Source organism: Elephantulus edwardii, unplaced genomic scaffold, assembly GCF_000299155.1.
Source record: "Elephantulus edwardii isolate Elephantulus edwardi_28Jun2011 unplaced genomic scaffold, EleEdw1.0 scaffold00041, whole genome shotgun sequence".
Lineage (NCBI taxonomy): Eukaryota > Metazoa > Chordata > Mammalia > Macroscelidea > Macroscelididae > Elephantulus > Elephantulus edwardii.
Genome location: NW_006399791.1, coordinates 19,981,114 through 19,993,467, shown reverse-complemented (window position 1 = coordinate 19,993,467; position 12,354 = coordinate 19,981,114). Strand labels below are relative to the sequence as shown.

The following is a 12,354-nucleotide window of genomic DNA, read 5'->3' as shown; positions in this document are numbered from 1 at the left end:
TCTGTGTTTCATTGACTATGCAAAAGCACTTGACTGTGTGGATCACAACAAGTTGTAGCTAACCTTGAGGAAAATGGGAATCCCAGAACACTTGACTATGCTTATGAAACATCTATTCTTGAACCAGGAAGGAGTCCTCAGAATAGAGCAGGGAAATACTGCATGGTTCAAAATCAGGAAAGGAGTGTGTCAGGGATGCATCCTGTCTCCATACCTTTTCAGTATTTATGCAGAACAGATCATTCAGGAAGTAGGGCTTCATGAGAAGGAATGTGGCATCAGGATTGGAGGAAGACTAATAAATAACCTTCGTTATGCAGATGACACAACCTCACTTGCTTAAACTGAAGAGGAACTCAAGTCCTTGTTACAGAAGGTCAAGGACTGTAATTTTCAATATGGATTGAAGCTCAACATCAAGAAAATAAAGATTCTCACCACTGGGCCAATTGGCAGCACCATGATAGATGGAGAAGAGATTGAGATTAACAATTACAGCTTGTTCAGCTCCACAATCAACACTTAACACTAGCAGTCAGGAAATCGAAAGACAAATTACATTGGGAAAATCTGCTGTGAGGGTTCTCTTTTCAGAGTACTTTTCAGAGTACTGAAAAGCGATGACAATCTAAAGACTAAGGTGCGTATAATCCAGGTCATAGTCTTAGCAATTACTTGTTATGCATCAGAGAGTTGGACAATGACTAAGGATGACAAAACAAAAGTTGATGCCTTCAAATTGTGTTATTGGAGAAGAGTCTTGAACATATCATGACTGCTATGAAAATAAATAGGTCTGTCTTGGAGAGGGTGAAACCAAGTTTCTCCTTGGAGGCTAGGATTTTGCCTCAATTACTTTGGACATGTGGCCAGGAGAGAACTGTTCTTGAAGAAGGACATTATGCTCAGAAAGGTGGAGGGACAGCGCATGAGAGGGAGACCCAGGATGAGATGAATTGATACAGTAACTGTGGCAATGTGGGTTGTGGTGTTGGAGTCAGTGAGATGGCTCAAGACAGGGCAGGGTTCAGAGCTGTTGTACTCAGGGTCGTTATGGGTCACAGATGGCTCGAAGGTACATAACAACAACAACAACAATTGGGTAATTTATAGCCAAATATAATAAAGTAATTCCCTCTTAAAGACATATTTGGGGCAAGTAAAAAGGAGATAGTTCACTTAGCAGCTAAAGTTTCAATAATATTGTTCTAACATGATTCTTCTGAGTTTTATTTATATTCTTAGGGATTAGACTGTAAATTTTGGAAAAAAAATGGGGGGGAAATCTCCAAATGTTATAATTGCAAAATTGCAAGCTAAGTGGAAATAATTTTTAAACATAATCACTTTTCTATGTTTTCTGACAAGTGACTGAGCAATTTCACTTTTGTTTCCTTTAGCGTTTTCTAACACAAAATAGCTAAGAGTGACAGAAGAAGAATTGATGTATTTGAACTGTGGTGTTGGAAAAGAGTGCTGAACATATCTCACCAACCGCCAAAAGAACAAACCTAAAGTGAGGAAGATGAGCACTAACTGCAGAAGATCAACAATGACAACCTACTGTGTGAGTGTCATTTCAACATCAAGAAAACAAAAATCCACACCAACAATTGGTCCTCACTGAACCAATAAGAAACATCATGATTGATGGATTAAAGAAGGACACTGCTAACAATTTCATTTTACTTGGATCCACAATCAAAACACATGGTAGTAGCAGAAAGGAAATTTAAAAAATGTGTTTCATTGGGGAAATCTTCCACAAAGGACCTTTACAAAGTGCTAAAGGCAAATGATGCTGATTTAAAAACTATGCCCAATCCAAGCTGTGGTGTTTTCAATTGTTTCTTATGCATCTGAAAGTTAGATAATGAATACGGAAAATCAAAGAAAAAACATATCTTAGAATTGTGGTTGTGGCAGAGTGTTGAGCACAACATGGACTGTGAAAAGAACAAATTTATCTTGAAGGAATTGCAACTGGAGTGCTCCTTGGAGGCAAGGACGGTGAAACTTAATTTCATTTACTTTGGGTATTAATATCAGTTAATAGCAATTAATAACCGGTCCTTTGAGAGAAACATCATGCTGGCAAAGGTGGAGGGTTAGAGAAAGGGAGAAAGATACCCAGCACAATGGCGACTACCACAATAGCTGGAGCATGCCATATGTTGTGAGGATGTTGCAGAAGACAGCAGGATTCTCTTGTTCATAGCATTGCTGTGAGTCCTCGTTTACTTGATGACATTAAAAGCAAGAATATCCTTTATTCATTGTCTAAACTTCGCATGCACATGAGAGAATTGAAATATTGTGACATAGGTCATGCAAATCTTACTCTTTAAAGTCACATCCTTCCTTTTATAAGTAATGCTACTAAATTCATTTTACAGAAGAAGAAATAATGAATGGAGAATGTAGTAACTAGACAAAAGCCACTTTGCTTGTTAATATTAAATTCAGGAAGGAAAGTAAAATAGCAGTGTCCATTAGAGAGTTCTAAAAATACGGTTTGAGTCTCTGGGCTGGGCAAAGGTTAATATGCTTTGATGCTGCCTGAAAGGTTACAAGTTGGATCCAAGGACAGATGCTTCAGAATAAAACCTGATAATCCACTTCAGCAAAATCAGTCATTGAGAACCCTGTGGAGCACAGTTTCACCTTGACACACACAGTGTCACCACAGGTCAGAGTTCACACAATAGCGTTTGGAGTTGATGTGAATTAAAGTATAAAAGCAGGCCTGGAATTTGGGATTGCTAAGGCCTACCACCTGGCACTCATAGGACACTTAAGTAATAGATTTTCCTCTTTCTTTCTCCTTTCTATATTCAAAATACATACAAACAAACATGGGTACACTTCTATAATGAAATGTACCTATACTATTTATGTTATTTTTATTTTAATTACAAATTTCAGAGTATACTAGAAATTTTTTTTTAAGATGTTTGCTAGAGGGTTTAGTACTTGAAACTAAGCAATTATCTAAGACTATCCATGAAAATTCACCGTCGTCTTTAATTAGAAGCACCCATAGGAGTCCTGGAGGCATAGTGTGTTAATGTTTGGAGACTGAATAAAAGTTTAAATGGAATCATCCACTCACTCCACGGGGGAGGGGGGGGGAGGGGGAAGGTGTTGTTTTGTTTTGAATTCTGACATGGATCCCATTAGGGGAGTCTTAAGTTGCTTCCTATGTCTGATGTCTCCTTTGATGAGGACCTTCAGTACCGCCTGGTGACACGATTTGTGAATGAGGTAGTCATGTGCTTGCAAGAAGGGATCTTGGCCACATCTGCTGAGGGAGACATTCGAGCTGTATGGGGGCTCGGCTTCCCCACTTGTCTTGAAGGATCTGCATGGAGCGCAAAAGGTAGTGGATGGGCTCAGGAAGTAAGAGGCCGCCTATGGAAAACAGTTTACTCCATACCAGCTGCTGCTTGACCAAGCCAGCAGCCCCAGCAAGAAGTTCCACTCGTGAGAAGCGCACACCCGTCAGGAAGCCCGCTGACCTGGCTGCAGGCAGCGTTGTTTGTCGAGAGCATGGTGTCCAGATCCGTCATTGTCAGAAGGGAAACAAACTCAGGCACCATATTTGCTCTTTGACTAAAGTGCCTTCTCTCTCCCATGGCGTGAAGCCTGTGCATTTGGTATTGGACTTCATGCTGGAAGGTGGACCTCTCTGCTCATGGTTTTCCCAGCCTAAGATGGCAGCAACTCTGGAGCCATATCTATTGCCTCTTCCCAGCCAGGAGGCGGATGGAGAAGAGGGCAACTCTACCCAGCCAAACATACAACTAACAATAAATACTGAACAATCTTAAAAAAAAATAAACAACTCAATGCAGTGAGCTCCTGATTTTTAGTTTCTGGGTAAATCATTGTTGATGATGTTACTAGGTTCTGTTGAGTGGAGTACGACTCAGCGATCCCATAAAGAAAATATCTGAACCCTGTCCTATCCTGTGCCTTCCTCACAGTTCCTGACACACAAGAGCCCATTGCAGTAGTCACTACATCAATCCACCTGGTTGAAGATCTTCTTCTCCTTCATTGACCCTCCACCTTCTCAGCATTATGTCTCTTCCAGAAATATTCCCTCCTAGCAACATATCCAAATTATGTGAGGTGAAGGCTCATCACTCTTGCCTCCAAAGAGCACTCTGGCTGGACCCACTCCCAGACATACTGGATGGTTCTCTTGGCCATCCAGTGCTCTTCCCCAACACCATAGCTCAAAGGCATCAATTCTTCTGTCATCCTCATTCTCTGTTCAGCTCTCAAATGCATAGCAAGTGATTGGAAACACTCTGGCCTGAATCAGACACACCTTAGTCCTCAAACTGACATCATTACTCCTCAATAATTTGGAGAGGTCCCTAACCGTACATTTTCCCATTGCAGTGCTTCTCCTTATTTTGTGACTGCTGATACTAAGGGTGTTAATTTTGATCCATGTAAAATTAAGTTATTGACAGTTACAATCTCTTCTGCATCCATCATGATGTTGCCTATTGATTGGTCCAGCGGTGAGAATCTGTTTTCTTGACATGGAGATGCAATCTATTATAAAAGCTGCATTCCTTGATCTCCTGCAACAAGTGCTTCAAGTCCTCTCACTTTCAGTAAGTAAGATTGTGTCATCTGCATAAAGCAGATTGTTGGAGAGTCTCTCTCCAATCCTGATGGCACATTTCTTCTTCAAAAGAGTCAAGTTTCTTAAATAATTTGCTCAGCATATGGATGAAATAGGGATGGAGAGAGAAAACAATTCTGACACACTCCCTTCTTAATTTTAAACCATGCAGTGGTCCTCTGCTCTGTTTGCACAATATCTTCTTGACCCAGGTATAGGTTTTGCATAAGCGCAGTCAAGTGCTCTAGTACTCCATGTTTCTCAATGTCAGCCACAACTTGCTATGATCCACACAGTCAAATTCCTTTGCACAGTCAATAATGCACAAACAGACATTCTTCTGGTATTCTTACTTTCAGCCAAGATCCATCTGACATCCGCAATGAAGTCACTGGTGACACAACCTCTTCTAAATCCTGTTTGGACTTTCGGCAGCCCCCTATTTATGAACTTTTTTAGCCATTTTTAAATGATCTTCAGCAGTATTTAACTTGAATATAATATTAATGATATTGTTTGATACTTTCTGCATTTCGTTGGATCACTTTTCTTGCGAATGGAAAGAAACATGGACCTCTTCCAATTTGTTGGCCAGACAGCTGTCCTCCAAATTTCCTGGCATAGACTGGTGAGCACATTAAGATTGCATATGTTAATTGAAATAAGTCAATTGTATCTCATTGATTTTGGGGGCTTTATTACTTATTTTTATACTGGTTTATTTACAAAGTTTGTATACATTGTTTTTCACACTGGATCTATGAGACTTTCTTCACTCCCACCATCAAATTGTGCGTCCCTATAATTAACTCTTCTCCCGACCCTGTTCATCCTCACCCCTCTGCTCCCATCCTCCCACCTCCTTGGATCCTCAGTCTATAATAATGGTCTTATACAATATTTGTCCTTATGAGACTGAGTTAGTTTATTTAGCATAATACTTTCTAGTCCCTTGCAAGTGAGGTAGTAATTTACAAAATCATTTCTCCTGCTTGTTGCGTAGTCTTCCATCATGTGAATGTACCATAATTTCTCAATCCATTTGATTGGACTTGGACATTTGGCCTGTATCCATGTTCTTGCTGTGGTGAATAAAGCTGTTATGAACATTGGTGTACAAGTCTCCATTTGTGCCTCAATTCTAATTTTCTCAGGGTATATTCCAAGCAGTGAATAGCGAGGTAATATGGAATTTCTATTATCAGCTTTTGAGGAAACTCCAAACTCCTTTCCAGAGAGGTTGTACTATTTTACAATCCCACCAACAATGTATAAGAGTTACTCTCTCAGGAAGCTCTGATGGCCTAGTGGCAAGAAGCTGCACTACAACCCCAGACGTGTGTGGTTCTAATCCACCAGATGCTCTGCGGGAGAAGGGACAATCTCCTCCTGTACTAGTCAGATCTGATTTGATGGTACATGCACAAAAAAATAATAAAATCTAAAAAAAAAAAGGTGTTCCTCTCTCCCCACATCCGTTCTAACATTTATTGCTTGCTGTCCTTTTAAATTTTGCCACTGCTACTGGAGTGAGATTGTATCTCTTTGTGGTTTTTGATTTGTATCTCTCTTATTGCCAGTTATTTTTTCATGTGTCTGTTTTCTATCTGAATATTTTCCTCTGTGAAAAGTCTTTCCATGTCTTTTGTCCACTTTGTAATTGTGTTACATTCTTTTTTCTTGTGGAGGCCATATATGATTCTGTAAACTTCTGCTGAGACTCATGTCTGAATGGTATTGCTATATGTTTTTGTTTTTCCTCCAGTAAGTAGATTTTCTTTTTACTCTGTGGGAAAAGGTTTGATGAGCACAGGGATTTAGTCTTTAGAAGGTCTCATTCATCAATGTTATCCACTCCAGAATGTTATTTATGGTTGTATTTGACAGTTTGTTTATACCATAGACTAGACCTTCTAAGCTTGATCCCAGTTTGTCTCTGATGAACTTTATGGTTTTGAGCTTTACCCCCAGGTCTCTGATCTACCTTGAGTTGATTTTTGTGTTTAGTGTGAGATGTGGATCCTGTTTCAGCTTTCTGCAAGTAGCAGTCCAGTTTTGCCAGCACCATTTGTTGAAGAGATTGTAATTTTCCCATTTGATAGGTTTTATCTCCTTGTTGAATATGAGTTGACCATAGATCGCTGAGTCTATTTCTGGGTTCTCAGTTCTGTTCCATTGGTCTATGTGCCTGCCATTGTACCAGTATCATGCTGTTTTGGTTACTACTCCTGTGTAGTAGGTTTTTAGGTCATAGAGTGCTATGCCTCCCACTTCATTTTTATTTTTCAGAAGTGTTATACTTGTTTGAGATCTCTTTCCTCTCCAAATAAACTTGATAATTTCCCTCTTCAATTTCCTTAAAAAACTAATTTGGTATTTGGATTGAGATTATTCTGAACATGTAGATTTTTTTTGATAGAATTGTCATTTTCACAATCTTTCTATCCATGAAAGGGGAACATTTTCCCATTTCTTTAGGTCTTTTATTGTGTCTTGCAGAAATGTTCTATAGTTTTCTTTGTATAGGTCCTTTGTATCTCTAGTTGGTGCTTTGTGTTTTGTCAGTGTCTTCAGTGCCGCTTCCATTTCCTCCTTCATTACCATTGGCTCTTGTTCATATGGTTACTGCCTGAAATTTTTCATTGTCTATCAGTTTTGTCTGTTACAGTAATTCTTTGTAGTCCCTCCATCTTCTTTTGATGCTTTCTGGATCACTCAGAAATAACCTATTTTTTTCTGAGTAAATTACATTATGTTTATTCATAAAATATCATGCTGTCATTGAAATTTATGATTTTGAAGACAATTTGGCAGTATAAGAATATGTTCATTATAAATTTATGAAAAAGTAGATTATACAAAGTACTTGTATATTACTATCTTAATATCAAGTTATTAATTTTTGTATGTTAATTTTAAAGACTGAGAAAATCCACCATTGTTTTATGTGCCCATATGCAGTATTAGAATGTAAAAGAAATGAAAATGAAAACAACAGTAAAGATTTGAGGTGTAAACATGTAAATAAAACAACAAAAAAAGTCTTCTCATGTAAAATACATTCTGATTATCTATTAGTGCCTAGTGCCAAACTCATGAATTTCTGTTTATTGTTATTATTTTATTATGTGCTATCGTTTCTACTAGAATCCACAATGGCCCTACGAACTGTGTCCTGCCATACCCTATCCTCACAATTCTCTGAGGTTAGTGTTACAGCCATGTGCCAATTCTTCTGGTTGAAGGTCTTCCTTTCTTTCATTGACTCTCTGATTTTGTAAGCATGATGTCTTTTTAACCCTCTGATGACATGCCCAAAGTTTATGAGATGGAGATTTAGTTCCTTGCTTTTAAGAAGTATCCTGTTAAACTTCTTTCAAGACAGGAACGCCTCTGTCATCCTTGAGCAGGAAAGTCATTCTCACCATACCTGTACAGCTTAAAGTTCCATCCTCCCTCCAACCCTCATTTGGAAGGTCATCCTTTCTGTCATTGGTCAAAACAGATATTCTCTTAGTTTAGTCCATCCACTAACATTCTAACTGATGATTAAAAAGAGGTGATGATGACAAGTACCCCTTGTCAAGATGCCACTGCATTAGTGGACCTTCTGCATAGATCAAGGACCTTCCTGCAGTCATATGCTGAGTTCATTTTGGTGTCTCCTCCTTCAACAGTGTTAGTGGGTATGATCTGAACACCCAGATGCCTCTAGTGAACTATTGTGATACCTTAGTTGAAATTGATACATCTATCTTACCTCTATGATCCACCAGCAGCTACTTCACCCAATCTGACTCCCTTTACAATTTACCTAAAACTCTCACTTTCCTCTGCCATTAATGTTCATGGTTATGACCAACTTCCCTTCAGGCTTCTGAAGCTATAAATCCTAACGTGAACAGACAGTCCATCCTTTTCCTGGTGGATTAAACTATCTGAGGCCTTTTAGTTGGTAGAACAACATGCTATGAACTAAACCAGAGCTCCTAATTCCCATCCAGGCCCAGCTCTCATATAGTCCAGGTCCAGACCAGACTTACTGGATCCACTCAGGTTGCCAAGATGTCTAGCCAGGTACTTGGACCTCCTCGTCCTCTTTCACCCATCCATTAAAACGTCTACAATGAGATTTCTTGGAAATCTAAAGTGCCACTTGCATATCTAGAAAGTATTCATACAAGGTATGAATATACACTATGAGCTCAGGATTATAATCTTAGGGCTAGAACTGGTCTGTGGTAGATTCTCAGCTTCCACCAAATTGTCCCGGGAAATGTCCCAGTCCCATAGGTAAGTAAGGAGGTAGGAAACCTTCAGAGATGATGCATTCTTTAAATTCTTATGGAGATTGGCACTTTCTCTTTCTGTAAATCTTTGTCATATCACTACCCATTTCTTACCCAAAGAAGAGTAAGAAAAAAGAATGGGAGGCATCCATTAGTTCACTGATTGTCTTCATAATACTTTTGTTCTTGGGGAATGGACAAGTAATTAACATTAGACTATTTCTGACTTTGTGTCAACACCCATGCCAAAGTCATCACGTTACCAGAAAACCACAGTTCTGCTGTCTGTCACCAGAGAAAGCAAAACAAAAACAACCAAATAAAATCAATGTTGAAGACAGAGGTTGGAGTGGAAAAAGCAGAGGTTTTATTATATAACTGGTGTGCCAGATTCAGGCCGTGGTCTTTTCAATCACTTGCTATGTGTCTGAAAACTGGACGATGAATAAGGAGGCCAGAAGAAGAATTGATGCCTTTGAGTTGTGCTGTAGGAGAGCAGTATTAAATACCCTAAGGACTGCCAAAAAGAACAAATAGATATGTCTTGGAGAAGATGCAGCCAGAGTGTCCCTTACAGGTAAGGTGGGCAAAGCTTCATCTCACATATTTTGAGCGTGTTGCTAGAAAGTAGTATTTCTTGGAAAGGGGCATCATGCTATAAAGGTAGGGACCAGCAAAAGATATAAAATGTTCAACAAGATAGACTGACACAGTGACTGCAGCAATGGACTCAAGTATGTCAGAGATGATGAGGATGGTGCAAGGTAGGGCAGGGTTCAGACCTATTGTTCATAAGGTTGCAGTGAGTCATACTTCAATTGACAGCATGAAGGCAATGAAATTGGCTTAAGATAGAGCAGGGTTCGGAGCTGTTGTACACAGGCTCTTCATGAGTGCCAAGTGACTCAACGGCACATACTAACAACAATATAGGAGATGGGTATGAGCTCCTCAGATCTGCCTTGCTGTCTTAGAGTCTGTGAAGGGTTACAGAGGGGAGGGACAGGAGAGTAGAGCTGAGGAATTTTTACAGTATCACTTTTTGTTTTGAGGAGTCCTGCACAGTGTCTATATTCTGCACTAGTTGGCTCAGTCTGATTCAATGTTGTGGAGACTTTTGGCGCTATTCACGTGTTGTGATTTAAGCAACTGGAACTTCCAGTCATAGATTATAGGAAAAGACAGGAAAGGACAACAAAAGGGGTTTGTCTGCTGGACTAAAAGACAGTCCCCTTTTCCCTCAAGATATTATAAAAATGGTCCTTTTAAATGAATATAGAGCTATTATTGTATCCATTAGTTGTAAAAGAGAGCGCTTTCACAAAAGGTATTACAAGGTGTTAGTTTTCTATTACAGGTACAATTGCCATCATTAATGTTTATACATAGCTAAATGTTTTCAAGCTATGAACCCAAAAGGTATCTGGCACGGTCTTTTCTCATCACATTTTATTTTGCTTCCACAATTAGTTAACAGTGAAAATCTTCAACTGGACATAAATCAGCTGGATAATTGAGATTTGAAAAGGAAAACATAAAAACACTAGGATTTTGACCTTGCCAAAGCAATCAGTACCTGAGCTTTAAGGTATAATACATTGGAATCAATTTTCTTGGTAATTCTAAACAAAACAAATTCAACCAAGTTCAAACAGATTGGAGGAGAGAAGGTAATAGCCAGTTGAGAGCGGTCATATCTGTGTATCATGGACTTAAGCAAAACAAAACAAATGAAATCAGGGCACAAGAACCCTTTCTGAAATATAGCAAACATATTTGAAGCTTTCAGAGATTCTGTCTCATAGTTCTCACTGTGTATTTTTCATCAAAGGAGCCTCTTACCTGAGAGACTTTGTTCCTCTTTCTCTGCCATGAACTTCTCCTTCTACTGGCAGATATACTTTAGCATTCTTAGCTTTGAATCTTGGCTGTAAATCCAAGTTTTTCAATCTGTGGTTATTTCCAGTAATTGTTTTGTCAGACTTACCTCCCTGGGGTCCCAGAAATCCTCAAAATCTACCCCTACATTAGTGTCTGATTCTCCTATAGAGCACAGATGACAATGTCTTTAGTTTTAAAACTCATCGAGGATGTATGATGGATAAAGATTCTAGACTTTATGCATCTGACTCTGTGAATTATTTATGTGGCACAGGGTAACCAAGGCATTTTCAGACCTCCTGCTTGGGTTGTTTTTCCAGTTCAAAAGTATTTTCATGGACATTGTAAAAAAACTTGGGCTTTGCAATGACCTATGACTAGCTTAGGAAGTGCTGCTGGTGTCCGGTGTAGGAACTAGTGCTAGCTAACATAAAGATGGTATCTGTCTTTCTGTCTGTGGGACTTTCCTCTCATATGATTTACAGCCTCTCTAAAGTCCAACGGAGTTCAGCTATGGAGTACTCTATGCCAACAAATTTGAGTTTTGAGGGTTTTAATGGATAGCCTGGGATTTCATGGACAGTTAACATACTCATCTGTTAAGCACAATGTTATTTATTTATTTTTATTTATTTATTTATTTATTTTTTGCTTCAGCTGTTGTTTATTGACTTACAGGTAGGCTCTATAGCAACAGGCCTGGAGGTGGCTGTAGTGGGAAAATGGAAGGTGGAGGGAGGAGTGTTTGTCTGTAGAGACAGCTGAATGGAGTGCAGGAAAGAGAAGCGCCCAATACACGAACAAGGTGAGAACAGGGGAGGCTGAAGGACTGCAGAAGCGATTAAGGGCCAAGGCCACTCTGTGTACACTTTAACCACTGCCCCGTGGCTTCGGCCCTGGCTCTTGCTATTTCCTGACCCCAGGCCAGGACTGAATTTTCTACAGGAACTGAACACAAAGGAGAGGGAATCGCTGACCTTTTGCATTACATAAGCACAGGGCCTCCAGTCCTGCACCCCTCATTCTTCCCTTGCCCGAATGGAGAAAGATGAAGGCAGTCAGCCCGATTTACCTCACCAAACCAGGGTCTTAACAAATAGTCATGTGTTACAGAACTTTGTCTTTCTTCCCTGTTGTCCCAGCCCACCAGTGCCACACTATCCCAAGTAAGAACTACAAGCGTTGCTGGCCTAATGGATGCGTTGTGGGGAGAGGATGGGACAGGGGCTGGAGGACGTCCCCCAGGGTCCATCATGGCACAGGCACTACACGCATGATGTTGGTGAAGCCAGAGCCTGGACGCCACCCGGTCAGCACAATGACCACGTCTCCACTTTAAAAGAAGCCTCGAGCTTTACCGACATTCATGGCCAGGTTCACACGGAGGTCCACATCTTTAGCCCAGGCTGACTGCACTGCGACCTTGCACAGCACAGGGAAGATGCCACGGTACAGGTGGGCCTGACGGGCAGTCTGGGGGTTCCGAGTCACAGCAATGATGGGGGCCCGGGGGCGGTACCTGGCTACCTGGTGAGCAGACCT

The 12,354-nt window shown here is 40.1% G+C and overlaps 1 pseudogene; it reads right to left on the bottom strand.

Moving 5' to 3' along the window:
• Window positions 1–12,063: 12,063 nt before the first annotated feature.
• The window catches only part of LOC102860607, a 1,681-nt pseudogene continuing 1,390 nt past the window's right edge, over window positions 12,064–12,354 (bottom strand).